Source organism: Chiloscyllium plagiosum, unplaced genomic scaffold (genome assembly GCF_037043375.1).
Source record: "Chiloscyllium plagiosum isolate Xiang-an unplaced genomic scaffold, Cpla_swu_hap1 HiC_scaffold_24, whole genome shotgun sequence".
NCBI classification, from domain to species: Eukaryota; Metazoa; Chordata; class Chondrichthyes; order Orectolobiformes; family Hemiscylliidae; genus Chiloscyllium; species Chiloscyllium plagiosum.
The window spans coordinates 43,267,505-43,280,112 of NW_028270162.1; positions in this window are offsets into that span (position 1 = coordinate 43,267,505).

Below are 12,608 nucleotides of genomic sequence, written 5' to 3' on the forward strand. Positions count from 1 at the left end.
CATTGCTCATTAAAATTGAAAATTAACAGTTGGTGAGAAAAGATTTATTTGGATGCCTGGCTAAGATGAAAACAATGACAATCCCTTAGCTTTGATACACACATAATCTGCTCATACTTAGAACAGAATTACAAGTTAAACAGCCTCTCCTGATTAGAATAATTGAACACAAATCAATCCTGATAATAACATAGCCAGTGTGCTTCGTAATATTAAGTCTTAGTGGGACATTGCTTGATTCAGGATTCCTGGATAATAGGAGTGAATGGAAATAGTAAATTGGAATGTTTTGCTTGGCTAGCAATTGTATTGGACAGGTACGCATTTATCAACTGAAAGATAATTTATATTGTATCTATTCTGAAGTGATTGTGTTCTTCTATAACATTGTACTGAGATTAGGTTCTGGCTCGATGAACCGGGATAGTACAACAGCTGTAATCCTCTAACAATTGCATCCTGCATCAAGATATTGGGACAGGATTTTATGTTATTGCATTTGACTGTATTAGAGAACATAAAGGGGAATTGTCCAGAGAATGTAGTATAGCTTCATATAATGGAGTCTGTCTATCTTACTGCCCATTAATGGTTGGGAGCTGCAATACATTGCCTGAGAGTGTGATGGAAGCAGGTTCAATTATAACTTTGAAAAGAGAGTTAGATAATCCCCTAAAGAAAGGAAAAATGGCAGGATTTCTGGATTAGGAAAGGGAAGTGAGACAAGCCGATTTATCCTTGTCACACATATAACGGGCCAAACAGCTCTCTTTATGCTGAAGCCATTCTGTTATGGTCCAAGCTGATGGTACGACATGGTAAGTCAGATTCCCTAGAATTAAATCTGGCTTTTAAAAAACTTATTCACGGGATGTGGGCATCTCTGGCTAGGCCAGCATTTATCACCCATCCCTAATTGCTCAGAGGGCAGTTAAGAGTCAACCACATTGCTGTGGGTGTAGAGTCACATGTAGGCCAGACTAGGCAAGGATGGCAGATTTCCTTCCTTAAAGGACATGAGTGACAATCAACAATGGTCTCATAGTCATCATTAGATTCTTAATTCTAGATTCTTCATTTAATTCAAGTTCCATCATCTACCATGGTGGGATTTGAACGTGGGTTCCTAGAACATTAGCTGAATTTCTGGATTAATAATCGAGCAACAATACCACTAGGCCATCGCCTACCCACTGATGGACAATATTTTGTTTGTTTTAGTTAATGTGGTAATTGTTCAGTGAAATATTTGTTACTGAGCTGCAGGGGTTCTTTAACAATAAATCAGAGGCATTTTATGCAAAAGACAAACACAAACACTCAAAAAACAAACCAAGCTATCTATATGCAAAGCACAATTACATAAATCTTAAAACACCCAGCCAACCAAAATTTTAGCTTATTCCCAATACTATTATGCTATTACAATTTGAATCCAGAGAAATGTCTCTATATCAAATCTTTAAATTTTGCTTTACTGACTTTCCCCAGTTTCTCGCCTGTGAACTGTGGAGTCTTCTTACATGAATACACTTAGTTCTTACTATCCACGGTTCCATGTACTTGCAAGTATGATGCCAGACCCAATCACTCTTTCCTCCATTGGCAGGTCCCAATGGATTGCATAGTTTTTCCAGATCCCTTGCAGTAGAAAGGGGATTCCCATTATTATAGTATCCATGTTTTTAGATTATCCAGAGAATTGTGTGCCCTGATCCCTGGAGATAATCAAGGATTAGGTGTACTTACAAAGCTGAGAGCTTAGATTTTCTTAACTTTTAACACCCTGCCCACTTTGAGCCGACCATTCCTTGTCTTACCGTTGCACAAACAAAACTTTCCTCTTGAAGTAATCTATTCCCTTAAGTATCTGAAAAAAACCTTCCTTATCAGATAGAGGCTGTGCTTGTTTCTGATTCCAGTTTGGTCTTCTCTGACCTGCCCTAAAAACTTACTATTTCCAGGTTTCTTAAATTAAAATCAATCTTTAATTGTCCTGAACCAGACTCAAGGTACTGGCCTTCAAGGTTTACTCCAGCTCTCACACGCCCCACAGAAGGAAAAAAATCATTAATACTCCAGGGGCTTCCCTGATCTCTGGCACATATTGGATTAGACCGCTGTTCCAGAAGGATTTATTTTTAATTCTTAAAAACCTTTCATAAATGCAACCAATATTCATGTCATTATTTTAAAATTCAAACCCTAAAATTAAATGTTTACATTGCAAACTATTCTTTAAATTCTAGGATATGAAGTTGGATGTTTTTATGGAAGTAGGCATTCAGGGAAAGGAGAGAGGGAATGAAAACACAAGAATGAAGATCTTTAGTGAGAGCAATTAATTGAGAGAAGGGATGGGATTGCACTAGCTTTAATAGAGTTAGAAAAGAAATGAACAAGGGTCTAGAAGGGCTGAAGGTGACAAGACCACAACTGCAATCTAAAAAGAGTTATCATTTGAAATTGTTGAACTTAGTAAAGTACCTATCTACTCCCCTTTCCTCGTTTTGCAGTCTCAAGCCAATTGCATCTTTACATCCCTTTGGCTCTGAACAAGAGTCATGATGAATTTAAAACACTAACTATCTTTCCCCCCACACATGCCACCAGACTTGCGGAGGTTTTCCAGCACTTTCTGTTTTTAAATCATTCCAGAGTCCAACTTAACAGAACTTTTGTTTTAATTGAGGAGAAATGCATACAGGAATTATGATAAAGGCATAAGTATTTATAAAAGGAAAGCAAAGATTGTACTGGATGTCAGTGCAGCTTCTTTGAAGCCTAATTGTGGAATTTTCTAACATAGATGAAAAGCTTTCACTTCAGTTGAAATTACGTTTCCAAGTAACCCGTATTAGTTTTAACAACAGAGAAAGAATTAGCATCGCAATGATGTTCTACAGTTTTGAAGCTTTCGTAAAATTAACAAGGCTTTGATACGCATCTGGGCTCAGAATGGACTCTTGTCTCTTAAAGATTCCCAGCTTTGGAATGTCAGCATTGACATCCATCATTGTGATCCCCACCAGCATTTATTAGGCGCTAACAGCTGTTGTGCTAATTCTTCAGTGGAGGCCAACGTTTTAAAGCTTTAGCACAAAGAAAGTTGAAAGTTAACAATCTATCTGTAACCAGAGAGAGAGAAAAGAAAACAGGCAACCGCAAGAATTGATTTTTGTTGCGAGCAGGAGAATCACGGAGTGACAAAATCCTGAAGGTGTATTTTTGGCCCTGTTTTAATAGAACTGTTTAGTTAATCACCTTCGGCTGTTCATTCCCTGGCCCATCAATGTTCTCAAATACTGTAGTTAAGGATTTATTCACTTTTTCTGAATTTGAGATTGCATCTGCTTCCCTTGTCAATAAATGGCAACAGTTCACTGCTTAAAGACTTTCTCTCCAACCTGTCTCTAGTTCCTTAGATAATTGTATTAAAACAATGTCCTTTGGCTCCTGAATCTTTTGCTGATGGCAACCGGTTCTTATATGTATTATTTTCAAACCTGTCATGATTTTGAGCACCTTTGAATTTGCCTATTTTGCTGATGTAGGATGATTCCACCTGCTCCATTTTCTTCAGATGTCTATCAATCATTTAAAGTGCTGCCACTGGGTTTGAATCCATGTGGTGGTTGGGGATTTTAACAATGGTGCACAATTAAGAGGATGCTGCTAAAAGATAGTAGCAAGCCACTATGCCCCTAAAATTGTCAGCTCAACCAGAGACAGTCACTGCTGAGGCTGCAGGGAACAGGAAGGACACCTTCAGACTGAGGCATCCTTAAGGGAGAGACAAGATATTGTTCCACATATACTAGGCAACAACTAAAGGGGTGAGCCCACAGAATCTATTGACCCTAGTGTGGGGCATGCCCATTGGTCATTGGGGCAGGCAGAAAGGAAAGCCACTTGGAGGTTTGCTCAATAGGAGTGTTGCTGAACAAAGAGATTTTGGACTCCAGGTTCATGGCTCCTTGAAAGTGGAGTCACAGGTAGATAGGATAGTCTTTTTTGTTATGCTTTCCTTTATTGGTCAGAGCATTGACTATACATGTCATGTTGCGGTGGTACAAAACGTTGTTTAGGTGACTTTTGGAATATTGTGTGCAATTCTGGTCTCCCTCCTATAGGAAGGATGTTGTTAAACTTGAAAGGATTTAGAAAAGATTTACAAGGGTATTGCCAGAGGATATTGGAGGAGGTTGAGCTATAGGGAGAGGCTGAATAGGCTGGGTCAGTTTTCCCTGGAGTGTCGGAGGCTGAGGGGTGACCTTATAGAGGTTTATAAAATCATGAGGGGCATGGATAGGGTGAATAGAGAATGTCTTTTCCCTGGGGTGGGGGAGTCCAGAACTCGAGGGTGAATGAGGAAAAATTTAAAAGGGACCTAAGGAGCAACTTTTTCATGCACAATTGGAATGAGCTGCCAAAGGCTGGTAGAATTACAAGCATTTAAAAGGTATCTGGATGGGTTTTTGGGGTATGGGCCAATTGCTGGCAAACAGGACTAGATTAGGTTAGGATATCTTGTCAGCATGGATGAGTGGTACCAAAGACTCTGTTTCCGTGCTGTACATCTTTATGACTCTATATAGCCAGCTGTCTGCCTTCGGCGTGACTGACATCCTTCTACCTTCCATCACCATTTACACCTTTCCTGCCTTCCAATACGTCTCCTTTAAGGGATCAAGCAGCCCATGCTTTTGCCTCATGGTAACTGCACCCACAGTGTCATAATCTTTTTCAGTTGAGTGTTATATTGTATGGGATCACTAAGTTATTGACTGGTGTTTCCATTGACCTTCTGACCAGCATATTGTTTAAAATATGTACATGGGAAAAGTGTGAAGTTAGTAATTTAAATTGTAACGTACATCTTAGGCACTGCTGGTGGTTAATGTCTGTAATGTGAATGCCTAATGCCTGTTGTATGAGACGTTAAGGATTTTTGTCTGTTGGAAAAGAACAAGTTATAAATCATTGAACATGTTCTCTCTGAGGTGATCTATCTTCCCTGCTGCCCAGAGGCAGCTGTAACCTCCATGAGCTTTTCCTCGGTTTGTCTTTCATTAACTTGTGCACTTGTAGAAAGGGGTAAAACAGTCACATTGGATCTAGGTTCTTTTTTTCAGCTTATAACTTAATTTGATTTCATGTTTTGCCAACTTTTACAGAGCAGAATGTTCCTGAATCTCAAGTAGCTGCACTGTGGCAGCATGGGTGTAGTCTGGCACAGATTAACCTGAATGATTAACCTCCCGGGTGCCAGGGTCCGAGACGTCTCGGACCATGTCTTCAGAATCCTTAAGGGGGAGGGTGTGCAACCAGAAGTCGTGGTGCATGTTGGCACCAACGACATAGGTAGGAAGAGGGGTGGGGAGGTCATTCAGGAGCTCAGGGAGTTAGGCTGGAAGCTAAAAGCTAGGACGGACAGAGTCATCATCTCTGTGTTGTTGCCGGTGCCATGTGACAGTGAGGCAGTTGAACACGTGGCTGCAAGGATGGTGTAGGAGGGAAGGCTTCAGGTATTTGGACAATTGGACTGCATTCTGGGGAAGGTGGGACCTGTACAAGCAAGACGGGTTGCACCTGAGCCAGAAGGGCACCAATATCCTGGGAGGTAGGTTTGCTAGCACTCTTCGGGGGGGCTTAAACTAATTTGGCAGGGGGATGGGTTCCGGACTTGTAGTCCAGCAAGTAGGCTAGCTGTTTGTCAGGATATCCAAGAATGTAGGGAAGCTGTGAAGAAGGTAGCACTGACAGGGAATACTTGCGGACACAGAGATGGGTTCAAGTGTTTATACTTCAATGCAAGGAGTATCAGAAATAAGGTGGGTAAACTTAAGGCGTGGATCGGTACTTGGAACTACGATGTTGTGGCCATCACGGAAACGTGGATAGAAGAGGGACAAAAATGGTTGTTGGAGGTTCCTGGTTACAGACATTTCAGTAAGATTAGGGAGGGTGGTAAAAAAGGAGGGGGGTGGCGTTGCTAATTAGAAATGGTATAACGGCTGCAGAAAGGCAGTTCTTGTGGGATCTGCCTTTGGAGGTAGTATGGGCTGAAGTCAGAAATAGGAAAGGAGCAGTCACCTTGTTGGGTGTTTACTATAGGCCCCCCAATAGCAGCAGAGATGTGGAGAAACAGATTGGGAAACAGATTTTGGAAAGGTGCAGAAGCCACAGGGTAGTAGTCAAGGGCGATTTCAACTTCCCAAATATTGATTGGAAGCTCTTTAGATCAAGTAGATTGGATGGGGCGGTGTTTGTGCAGTGTGTCCAGGAAGCTTTTCTAACTCAGTATGTAGATTGTCCGACCAGAGGGGAGGCCATATTGATTTGGTACTTGGTAATGAACCGGGACAAGTGATGGGCTTGTTAGTGGGTGAACATTTTGGTGATGGTGACCACAATTCTGTGACTTTCACCTTGGTTATGGAGAGAGATAGGTGCGTGCAACAGGGTAGGTTTTACAATTGGAGGAAGGGTAAATACGATGCTGTAAGACAGGATCTGAGGAGCATAAGTTGGGAGCATAGGCTGTCAGGGAAGGATGTCGTGGAAATGTGGAACTTTTTCAAGGAACAGATACGACGTGTCCTTGATATGTATGTACCTGTCAGGCAGGAAAGAGATGGTCGTGTGAGGGAACCTTGGTTGACGAGGGAGGTTGAATGTCTTGTAAAGAGGAAGAAGGAGGCTCATATAAGGTTGAGGAAACAAGGTTCAGACAGAGCGTTGGAGGGATACAGGATAGCCAGGAGGGAGCTGAAGAAAAGGATTAGGAGAGCGAAGAGAGGGCATGAAAAATCTTTGGTGGGTAGGATCAAGGATAACCCCAAGGCATTTTATGCGTATGTGAGAAACATGAGAATGACGAGAACGAGGGTAGATCCGATCAAGGACAGTAGTGGGAGACTGTGTATTGAGTCGGAAGAGATAGGAGAGGTCTTGAATGAGTACTTTTCTTCAGTATTTACAAATGAGAGGGACCGTATTGTTGAAGAGGAGAGTGTGAAATGGGCTGGTAAGCTAGAAGAGATACTTGTTAGGAAGGAAGATGTGTTGGGCATTTTGAAAAACTTGAGGATAGACAAGTCCCCCGGCCTGAAGGGATATATCCTAGGATTATGTGGGAAGCAAGAGAGGAAATTGCAGAGCCATTGGCAATGATCTTTTCGCCTTCACTGTCAATGGGGATGGTACCAGAGGACTGGAGAGTGGCAAATGTTGTGCCCCTGTTCAAAAAAGGGAATAGGGATAACCCCGGGAATTACAGGTCAGTTAGTCTTACTTCGGTGGTAGGCAAAGTAATGGAAAGGGTACTGAGGGATAGGATTTATGAGTATCTGGAAAGACACTGATTGATTAGGGACAGCCAGCACGGATTTGTGAGGGGTAGGTCTTGCCTTACAAGTCTTATTGAATTCTTTGAGGAGGTGACCAAGCATGTGGATGAGGGTAGAGCAGTGGATGTAGTATACATGGATTTTAGTAAGGCATTTGATAAGGTTCCCCATGGTAGGCTCATGCGGAAAGTCAGGAGACAAGGGATAGAGGGAAATTTGGCCAGTTGGATAGAAAATTGGCTAACCGGTCGAAGTCAGAGAGTGGTGGTAGATGGTAAATATTCAGCCTGGAGCCCAGTTAAAAGTGGAGTTCCGCAGGGATCAGTTCTGGGTCCTCTGCTGTTTGTAATTTTTATTAATGACTTGGAAGAGGGAGTCGAATGGTGGGTCAGTAAATTTGCAGATGATACAAAGATTGGTGGAGTTGTGGATAGTGAGGAGGGCTGTTGTTGGCTGCAAAGGGACTTAGATATGATGCAGAGCTGGGCTGAGGAGTGGCAAATGGAGTTCAACCCTGTCAAGTGTGAGGTTGTCCATTTTGGAAGGACAAATAAGAATGCAGAATACAGGGTTAACGGTAGGGTTCTTAGTAAGGTGGAGGAGCAAAGGGATTTTGGTGTGTGTGTTCATAGATCTTTGAAAGTTGCCACTCAGGTGGATAGCTGAAAATGTGTTGCTGGAAAAGCGCAGCTGGTCAGGCAGCATCCAAGGAACAGGAGAATCGATGTTTCGGGCATAAGCCCTTCTTCCTGAAGAAGGGCTTATGCCCGAAACATCAATTCTCCTGTTCCTTGGATGCTGCCTGACCTGCTGCGCTTTTCCAGCAACACATTTTCAGCTCTGATCGCCAGCATCTGCAGCTCTCACTTTCTCCACTCAGGTGGATAGAGCTTGTAAGAAGGCCTATGGTGTATTAGCGTTCATTAGCAGAGGGATTGAATTCAAGAGTCGTGAAGTGATGTTGCAGCTGTACAGGACCTTGGTTAGGCCACATTTGGAGTACTGTGTGCAGTTCTGGTCGCCTCACTTTAGGAAAGATGTGGAAGCTTTGGAGAGGGTGTAGAGAGGATTTACCAGGATGTTGCCTGGAATGGAGAATAGGTCGTACTAGGATAGGTTGAGTGTGCTAGGCCTTTTCTCATTGGAACGGCGAAGGATGAGGGGTGACTTGATAGAGGTTTATAAGATGATCAGAGGAATAGATAGAATAGACAGTCAGAAACTTTTTCCCCGGGTACAACAGAGTGTTACAAGGGGACATAAATTTAAGGTGAAGGGTGGAAGGTATGGGGGGGGGGGGGATGTCAGGGGTGGGTTCTTTACCCAGAGAGTGGTGGGGGCATGGAATGCGCTGCCTGTGGGAGTGGCAGAGTCAGAATCATTGGTGACCTTTAAGTGGCAATTGGATAGGTACATGGATGGGTGCTTAAGCTAGGACAAATGTTCGGCACAACATCGTGGGCCGAAGGGCCTGTTCTGTGCTGTATTGTTCTATGTTCTATTTGACAGAATAGATTTTCCTTTAAGGTATCAAAGAGTTAACAAGGGACTAAACTTTATAAAGGCCGTTACATCTTCTCTCGGGCTATTATATGCTCTTCAGAGAATCGTATCTTATATTTGAACTTGCAGATGAAGACTTATGAAAAGATTGTACATTAATAACTGAATACATTTTTTGCTGACTGAGATTCTGAGGCAGCAGCAAAAGGTATATTTAAATATACAGTAAACAAGATAGAATAAACCCCACAAACTGTGAAGATGAGCGCATGGCTATGCAAGTAAAAATGAATCATTCAATTAAAAAAATTGTAATGCAAGTCACAATTATATTTCATCTTATTTTAATTTCCATTGCTTTCCTGCAGGCAGCTCAGCGATAGTGGGATAATACCTCTTATCTAGTCTGCCAAATGATCTTGACTATCGAGAAAAGAACAGGTTTGAATTTCTACATTAAAAGGATTGTCAATCTTTTTGGCTCTGTATACTGAATGCAGAATGTGACTTGCCAACCCATTAATATTCCAAAGGGCGCGCCATTATCTCAGATCTTTAAGAGGCTACAAAACACATGAAAATAAATCTCTTAAATTTTTTGCTGCTAGTCCCTACCTGTCAGAATTTTCTGAATGGTGAACTTGCCTTCAGCCGTAACTCAATTTTAAATGATAAAAATTAGAGTTGTCCTCCACAGCTAATTATTCACGCAAAACAGATCAAAACTGGCGAATCAGATACCTCGACAACGGGCCAAGGGTTGCATTGTATGATGAATGCAATGCAATCAACATGCAAAGTTCGTGCTGTCTGCTAATTTAATGGTCTCCGTGTTCAATTAGTGCTAATCATGATGTTTGTTGACTAGATGCGGGGTCTGACATTGTGAGGGGCTAGTCCCACTTAAAGGTAACCTGCACTGCTTAAAACTATTCTACAATTCTTTAAAATTGAGCTCCATTGGGCTGAAGCAAGAGTTAGGAGTTGTGATTGGAGAGAGTCTGACCTGGGAGTGAGTGTGGATTGGCGAAACAGTGCGATAACATATGCTGTAAGGTGTTCAGGTATTGCAGTGGGTTTTTGGTGAAGAAGCTAAAAAATCCATATATTCTGGTAAAGAAGCTCCAAAGGATGTGGGAGCAACGAGCAAAGTTTGAAGGACTTGGATTCAAAAATCTTGATGACTTCACACGAGTAGGCAAAGTCCATAAAAGCATTTTCAAAAACCATATTCTACCAATTGTGCCACTCATCTTAGAGCCACTGCTCAAATCTCCACACTCCATCACTCACCTATCAACAATCTCTATCATTTGGTCCTCACCACAAGATGGTTTCAAGGCAGGCTACTCTGAAAGTGGGTGGGGAGGGGATACTTGCATCTGCTGTCCTTGTCCTAACAGGAGATAGAAAAGTGGCTTTGGAATGTATTGTTAAAGGGCTGCTGCAGGACATCTTGTAGATGATACACATTGGTATAGAAAAGAATTAGCATGCAATAATACCTCACATCAAGGGGAAGACTGCAATCTGAGAGAAACCATTGTGTACTCTCCCTTCTTGGCTCTAAACGAAGAAAGTCACATTTCATGCTCTTTTATTGCAGATTCTCCATGAAACATCAGTGGACAGCAAACTACATGATAATTTCAAATAACTCCAGCTTCAACCCAGTTGTAGTGGAATACAGTCTGAACAGTATGTTTATTCCTAGAAAAGCATATGCATTAGGAACTTTGTTATATTGATGCCAGATAATATGGAGATGGAGGCTGAGCCTTTCGGAGTACAGAAGATGACCTCTTTTAGATTAGATTACTTAGTGTGGAAACAGGCCCTTCGGCCCAACAAGTCCACACCGCCCCGCCGAAGCACAACCCACCCATACCCCTACATTTACCCCTTACCTAACACTACGGGCAATTTAGCATGGCCAATTCACCTGACCACCCCGTATGTAAATAGTTAATAAAACCTGTTAATTTTCTTTCTTGAACATATACTAGGTCTTACCAGAGAAAGATCTAGATGTTTAAACTTCATTGCTGCAATCATCCTTACAGCCACTGTCATTGCAGTCCTAACCAAGCTTGGAGATTGAAGATGGGCCGCAGCAAGTTCTTGGTTAGTGACGATATACTTACTGAAGTGAAAACTTCTCATGCACTGTTCCTCACTAGGGTTCAGACAGGGGGTTGGGGGGAATGGGGGGTGTGGGGGTGAGCTCCCCAGACACACTAGTTAGATATGAATGCCTACTTGGAGCTGTTTTCCTCTTCCTCCTCCTCCTCACATCTTGAATGCACACCCATTCCAGAATCTTATGCTTCTCCCTGTGACTTCTGTTCTTTCTCCAAGCTATGCTGTATTCCAGGAGGAATACCTGCCATTGTGGAAGCAGGTATGTACAGAAGATTTGGTTTGCAAAATATTTTTCTGGTTAATGTCATGCCCTCCCAGCTCAACATACTTCCATCAGACACTCACTAGGTGCAGATTAACCCCTGCGCCAATATGTCAAATGCTATACTTCGCTGCACGAGTGGATGCTGACTTTGAGCTGTAGGGCCCTTGTAGTGTCCAAAATCAAACCCAATTTCCTGTCCAAAAATGCCCCACAATGCATGAGCTAATTTTCACATCTGAAACCTGTTAATTTCACGTGAGATCGAGTTCAGCTCCATCTGCCTTCTTTCTTATCACCCTAAGAAGCAAAACCTGCCAGTCATTTGAAAAAAAAATTCTTTCGCCACTTCCATTTTGATTTTTTGAGTTTCAATTTGAAGACGTCAGGAAAGAAACTCCATTGTTGTTAACAATTCAATATTGTTTTCTTAGCAGGAACATCAGGAACTTGTATGTTTTCTTTAATGCCCTACCCAATTAAAATTTCCTTCCATGTTGGAACCCTCCCAATCAATGATTTACTGAGTTAAGCCAATGAGTAGCTGAGACACAAACATTCTTTTGGTGATACTTGGTCAATTCTGACTCTAATTTCAGCAAAAAGCAATTGAGATTGATGATATTTCTTTAAAACCTGCATTGAATGCCAGCTAGGGACACATTTATGCCCCTGGCACGATTGTCTTGCCCTCCCTGCTGTGAGTGAGATCCTAGTAGCAGTGGAAGAAAGGATGAATAGGTATTTGGCACCTTATTGCCTGTGGGGAAAATTTGCAAGGGAGCTTTGAGGGAATTTGCATTGATTGCTGGCTAGGGATGTATTTATTCCTGCTTGCTTTGTGTGTGATAGACATTGCTTTTTGTGACTCAGCAAAGAATAAGTGACTTTTGAGGGGGAGTGGGAGAGGCGCTTTTGGGAATTTTGTTGATAGGTTCAAGAAAAAAATCTAAGGTTGATGCCTCCTACTTGCAATTCTGTCTAATCAAGTATGACCTTTGGCAGGGACAGGGGGGCGTAGAAGTTGGCAGTGAATTTGCTTGTGTTTGGCCATTCAACATCATTTGGTCCATTCATTGGCTTGGGGGTGAAATTTCCACTTCTATCAGAGAGGAAGTCCTACCTCAGAGGCAGTGTCTCAGCAGCACCCTAGGGAAAGATTTACAAGGGACCCAAGGGGCAACTTTTCCATGCAGAGGGCGGTGCATGTATCGAATGAGCTGCTAGAGGAAGTGGTGGAAGCTAGTACAATTGTGACATTTAAAAGGCATCTGGATGGGTATATAAATAAGAAGGGTTTAGAGGCATATGGGCCAAATCCTGGTAAATGAGACGACTGAAGGTCCTGT